Genomic DNA, 6411 nt, shown 5'->3' on the forward strand with positions numbered 1-6411 from the left:
GACAACCACAGCAAGAAAAAACTGCTGAAGTAGGCGAGAGATCTGCCGTGGCACGAGGTTATATAGGCCTCGGCAGTAGGGGGGAGAGAGAAGGGGGGGGGAAGGAGGCGGGGCAGAAAGTGGACCCCGCAGCAGCACCCGGGTCACTGGAGTAAAGTGGGCCACCACTCATTGATCCGTACATTTAACTCGATGAGTCGATTCGATTCCGTGCCCCGTTGGGTCCTCCCCCCTTTTGTGCTTTTGGGTGTGCTGGGTTTCAACATAATTCCCGATCCATTGTGAATCTTCCCTTCCCCCATTTCAGCACTCCGATCTACATCCGACAGGAGATGATAAACCGCAGGGAGGGGGAGTAAAACCTAATCGCCAGGTAATTGGAAAAGTCGCCCATTGTCTCGCGGATTTGCATGATTGTACGATGGATGGGGCAGAGGAACGTGCTACAGGGACACGCCCTGAGGAATGCAGGCATCGGCCTTTGGATGAAAAACTTTTATTTTTCAGTAATTCAGTGGGCAGTGCTCTCACTGGCAGCTCATTCTCAATTAATGTGGGTGATTCACCACGTGTTTGTGCCACATTTTGTATCTGAGTTGAGTCCATTTTTGTTTCCTTTCCTGTTTCTCTACTCCCTCCTGGTATAGCCGGGTGGGGGTATCGAAGGGGAATGGGCAGATTGTGTTTAACCTTGAGTTTGTCGTGGCATGGGGTGCTGGTATGATTCCGCTCTTGGCTTCCACACCTTGAGATTCCAATAATTACCTGTCTTTGTGTGCTGTGGTTGCCTCGGATTGGTGTGCCACTCTCTCGCTGGATTGCTACCTTGCCATCTCTGTGTGTAATTATGTTGGTAGTTCGTGGGTGCTTGCTCCTCTCTGTATTGTGGGGCTTGATGTGAGGTGCTGTAGCTGCTCACGTGATTTTTACTTCCCTCTAGATGGCGGGGTGCATTATCTCTCTCCCTGTGTTTTGTCCGAATTATATATATATAGCCATGCCGTGTGAACCCTATTCTGTATGTGGTGTAAGGAGGCCGTCTCTGGGTCCAAAACCATTCCCACAATTTCTGTAATCTCTGAACTCAAGGATTAAAAAAAACAATCTTGAACATTTTGTCACCTTCGTGGTATTGATCAACATCACCTGCGTAATACACTCCTCGTTTACGCACTGGGTCATAAATTTGGCAGCATTAAACCCCTCAGTGTTGAATATTCTCCAAACTTCGTAATCACTGTTAGGCTGAGTTTTTTTAAAATAGTTCCTAACCTTGTATGGTAGCGACTTTACCCATGGTATAGAATATTCATGTAACCTTCTTTACAGCACTTGTTTTCTCGTCCAACTTCCTCAGACCTCTAATCATTGCCTCCACTTCTACTGTTGTGATATGAGTGTATGTCTCTGTTCCTATTGTGTGGATCAAAATAGGGGATTCTGACGAGAGCTTTCTCCGTCAATTTAAGAGTCTTACTACTGAATGAGTATTCGGAAAGTTGGTCGTTGTGAGAGGAGTTAGTGTCAGATGAGCTATCACTCAAACTTTGCCGCTGCTTAACATAACTTCTGTAATGTATTTTGCGCCTGTGTTGTGGGTATGAACGTAGAGCGAGACTTCTCTTGGAGGCAATGCGTTTATTACAATAAACGATAACAACACCAATAGCCGTAACACGACTGGTGTATGTTAAAAACACTGCTGCAGTCAATCACAATTGGTTTTGAGTGATTACATTGGGGTGGGGGGGAGGGATGGCAAGTGATGGGTGATGGGAGGAGACAAGGGACGCAACGTGACCGTCCATGTACGAGGATAAGAGTTGCCATCTGTGACGTACACAACCTGGGGACACATCATGGGAAGAAGGATCTCTCAAAACCCGAAGAGGGGAGAACTACATGGAAACGCATTGTCTTGAGCAATGAATTAGCACAAGGGGACGAACAGGGGTTGGAGTCATGTTCTTCATATGGTCGACGTTTATGTAGAGCAACAACTATATTGGATTGAGGTGGTTGAGCCAGATCATTGTGTAAGAAGTAGAGTTGGTGCATCGCTGTGATGATGCCTCCGAATTTGTGAATTGGACATTGAGTTTTCATATATTCCATAGTCTATTCAGGCTTGGAGTTAGGGATAGGGCTACAGATTTGCTGCAGAAATATGTTTCAGAGCGTCAGTGTTTGGCACTACATGTAGGGCAGTTTCACATATTAGGCAAACATCACAATTTCAGCATCATCTTAATTTTATATATTTATATGGGATATAATATAGAAGGTAATTATTGCTTTAGAAATTACATTATTCACACAGATGATTTCTATCTGAATCTCTTGGTTGAAATACTTTGCCCAAGGTAAGATAACTGTGCGATTATGGTAATGAGTATCCACGTCCGTCTGAGACCGTGGAACTGCCCTCCAGCACTGCCGCTCACATCAGGGGACGTAGGAACGACTATGGTTGCTGGCTTCACCGTGGCCAACTAGTTTATTGATGGGCATCTCCTCCTTGCCATCCTTCTAAATTTCCACCACCATCACCACCTCCACAACCTTGTGCTTGTCGCCCCCAACTCAAACTCAGTGCAAACCCCTTGGAGGGCTGGCATTACCCAAGGGACACAGAACTCTGCCTCACATTTGGTTTCTAGAAGCTCCGCAACAGCCACACTGTGGATGTAGACAGCCCTTAGCATTATAAATGTGAGCCACTCGCGTGTCCCAAACACTCAAAAGAATTGAGACGAGGCGATAGTATTAGATACAAATATTTATTATTAAAACGCGATGCCTTGTAAAGAAGGGGAGGTGCTGGTGGGGGTGGGTGGTGCTGGAAGTGTGGGGGGCTGTGAGATGCTCAGAGGGTGTTCGAGGCCTGGGGGGGCAGGTCTTGGGAGGCTTCTTGAATGCCGGGCTCCAGTGAGCAGCCAGAGATGTCCTCTTCCTCCTCAACCGTGACAAGCTGTGGACATACTGACCCATTAGACACTACACACAACTCAGTACTTCTACCAGCTCAACTGGGATTACACACAACAATCAGCACCCCCTACTGGCAGACAAATGCCAATTGCACACCAGGTGCTGAGTCACCTTGTGCCCACAGGACATCTGTCATTGGGCGTCCCCTTTCACACGTGTTGAGATGAGATGTGATGTAAAGCGCTCTGAGATGCCCCGGTGTACAGAAAGGTGCTAAATCATTCTCATCGTTATCACTGTGTCCAGCAATAATGAAATTGTCTGTATTTGTAAACGGGGACCATGACGGCTTAACGTGATGGTTAGACCAGCTCATCATTATCATAATACACTGAATCGTGTGTGCATGAATCTATTATTTACGTTAAACGCAAATTATATACGTGTGTGTGTGTGTGCGATGCGCGAGTGCTGTGCACTCACCTCCACCTCGCTCTGCAGATGCTGCTGCTCCGAGTGTGCACTCTGCTCGTTGTCGCGGTAGGGCGCCAGCTCAGCGTGCAGCTCCGCCACTACACGTTGATACCACTGAATCTCTGCCTGCAGAGATTCCAGTTTCCAATTCCTGTCAATGAGCTGCGTGGGCCACGGGCAAATGGCGGCAGAGGGACACAGGAAAGCATTTTAACGACTGCGTGAAGTTATTGCAGAACATACAGGTATAATAACACACACAACCAGGATCTTTATTTATAATTGAGTAATGTAATGACCTACGAAGCTCTTTTACACAGATGTCCATAGACCACCTTTGACCAAATAAACCGAAATGCATCCAATCATCTCAGATCTTGGAAGAAAAGCATGGTTGAACTTCAAATGCTTGGATGGGCAACCACCATCAATACAAACCAAGATAACACCTATAAAAGCATGATGAAGACCGCTTGTGTTGCAATCGAAACGTCGTGGGTTTTTTTTTATATTATTAAAAAAAAGTACGTGACTTTACCGAAAGAATCAAGAATATGAATTCCTGCAGTCACGAAAGTTTTATGTTAAACATTTTTTAGGAATTAATTAACTCAAAATCTGGATTAAAATAATAGATTAAGATCGCTTCCCAACCAAAAAGAGGGAGGGGATGGAGATGCATGTAGCAGAGGGGAGCAGATGGTCTAGTAGTCGTAGGTACTTCTACTAGAGGTGGGATGGTGGATCGTAACGTGGTACAGTCCTTAAACAGAGAATGCTCAGTAACCTAGTGCGCATCCATTCTGTACAACCATCAGTGTGAAAAATAAGTGTATACATACAGTCCTCGACTTAGGAACACCATACTTACGGAGACCCGACTTACGGATACCCGAGTTCCGAATCTGTTTCTATGAAATGTATTAATTTTTGGATACCATTGACTTTAAAACGCGAACTTGCACTTCCAAACTGAACCACAGAACTATTTTGTTCAGTGCTGCGATCCTCCACAAGATGTCATGAGTCAGCCTCGTGCACGCGCACATGTGCGTATATGTGAAAGTGATTGTGTGGGGAGCGGTAGTGTTGCAGTTCACGCGCTGCGCTACAAACCCACCGACCCAAGTTCAATTCCAACTCACGGCCAACACCAGTGACGATTATCTGAACCATTCCTGGGCCTCCCGTAGGTCAACTCGGCCTCAAATGAGCACCTAGCGCGCTTTATAAACATCACCACTCGGGACACAAATGCAGCTGGGTGTGGTGCTGGCACACAACCCCTCGCATGCCGTGCTGGCTTTCATAGGCTATCGCTAACAGCACGTGCCCCAACAGCCTATTACAGCTACACGGTGGATCTTTGTGCGGATCGGAAGTGTAGCGGTGAGCACGCTTGTGATTTAAAAGCGGTGAGTGAAAAAAATATATTTTTACTACATTGTATGTATTACTTACGATACACTATATTTTTAGTGTTAATGCAAATGTACATGATTTCTTATTTACGAGTTTAACTCTTTTGTTGAACCTTAACACATTTTATAACACTGACAATATGGGAATTTAAATATCGCACATTATTGTATTCCGACTTACGAACCGTTCCGACTTATGAATGGGCCTCAGGAACTAAATGCGTTCGTAAGTCGAGGACTGCCATATTATTGATATATTTGTCTATTATACTGTGTGTATTATTAGTTGTTTATCATGTAAAATTAGTTTACACTTGAAAAATATTCACCATAAATCCGGTATGTGGGGAAAAAATATTGATAGAGTATGTGTAGTGGCATAGCGCTGGCTGCTGGTAAAAAAGGGTAACTGCGGTGTATGGTAGTACCCACGTCAGCAGGCCACGATAGACACGAGAGGGGGACATCTAGGGGAAAGGTCACAGAGGGGGGGCCATCGGGAACCCGCTAGTAGGTTCCAGAGAGGGGGCGTGGCCGTGGCGGAGCGAGGCCACGCTGAGAGTATAAGAAGGGCCCCTGTGAGGGACCTTGTGGCTGTTGCTGGAAGTGGGATCCTCGTCGTGCTGTTCGTATATATATAAGATAGTCGTCGTCACTATCTCGTCATCGTCATTGTCGTCTCGTCGCTGTCGTCTTGTCGCCATCGTCGCTGCCGTCTTCACTCGATATTACGCTGCTAGATAGGTGTTCGCTGTCTCCGTTCAGTGCTGTCAGTGTTAGATGGTTAGTGTTTTGTATAGGCAAGCAACGGTAATAGTGTGTACCCACGTAGGGTGTCTGTATTATCCCAATGGTGCTCGTTAAATAAAAGAAGCGCCTAAAAGTCTTACTGTCTCTGAGTTAGTCACTACACATGTACACATGAAAGTGACTACTGTAGTCAGAGATGCAAACGCTTGGGCGTCATCTGGTGCCTTACTGTCGCCATCTAGCGTAAACTATTTGGGTCTTTATAGTAAAGTTCGTAAATCTCAAGTACGCTATGGCAAGGTACCACAGTACATAACATGCGATTGGCTATCAATGACTTGAGTACGTTAATAGTGAAAGTACGTACAACGGGAGGGCGTAAATAATGGTATTGCTGTATATATCTGCGTTTGTGCCATGCCGGACTTCATAGGTGCTCGCTAACAGCACTTGCTCACCTTCGCCTCACTCTGCTGGTGCAGCACTTGCAGATCCTGGAGCTGACAGTGAATGCTCTGCAGGTTTTCTTGGCATGGCGCCAGCTCAGCGTGCAGCTCTGCCACCACACGCTGGTAACCCAAAATCCCCACCTGCAGGGATCCCAGGTGCTCATTCTTTTCGATGAGCTGCATGGGCCACGGACAAACGGCAGCAGAAGGACATGGCTAAGCATTTTAACGACTGCGTGCAGTTGTTAAAGAACATACAAATCCAACAAACACATACAGAACCAGTATCTTTATTTTAAATGAAGGAATCTGATAAGCTATGAAACTCTTTTTCACAGATGTCCATACACCACACCACCTATGACCAAATGACCCGGAATGCACCC

General features: G+C 45.9%; 1 long non-coding RNA gene across 1 annotated transcript; it reads right to left on the reverse strand.

The window, feature by feature from the left end:
• Positions 1-2766: 2766 nt before the first annotated feature.
• On the reverse strand, positions 2767-4026 carry LOC142922824 (uncharacterized). Its single transcript, XR_012940367.1, has 2 exons — positions 3415-4026; positions 2767-2971 (listed from the first exon to the last, which is right to left on the reverse strand). It is a non-coding gene; the product is annotated as an uncharacterized LOC142922824 (long non-coding RNA).
• Positions 4027-6411: the final 2385 nt, after the last annotated feature.

The sequence above is a fragment of the Petromyzon marinus genome, unplaced genomic scaffold (genome assembly GCF_048934315.1).
Source record: "Petromyzon marinus isolate PM22_M1 ecotype Great Lakes invasive population unplaced genomic scaffold, UKy_Petmar_22M1.pri1.0 PM_Scaffold_18, whole genome shotgun sequence".
Taxonomy (NCBI): domain Eukaryota; kingdom Metazoa; phylum Chordata; class Hyperoartia; order Petromyzontiformes; family Petromyzontidae; genus Petromyzon; species Petromyzon marinus.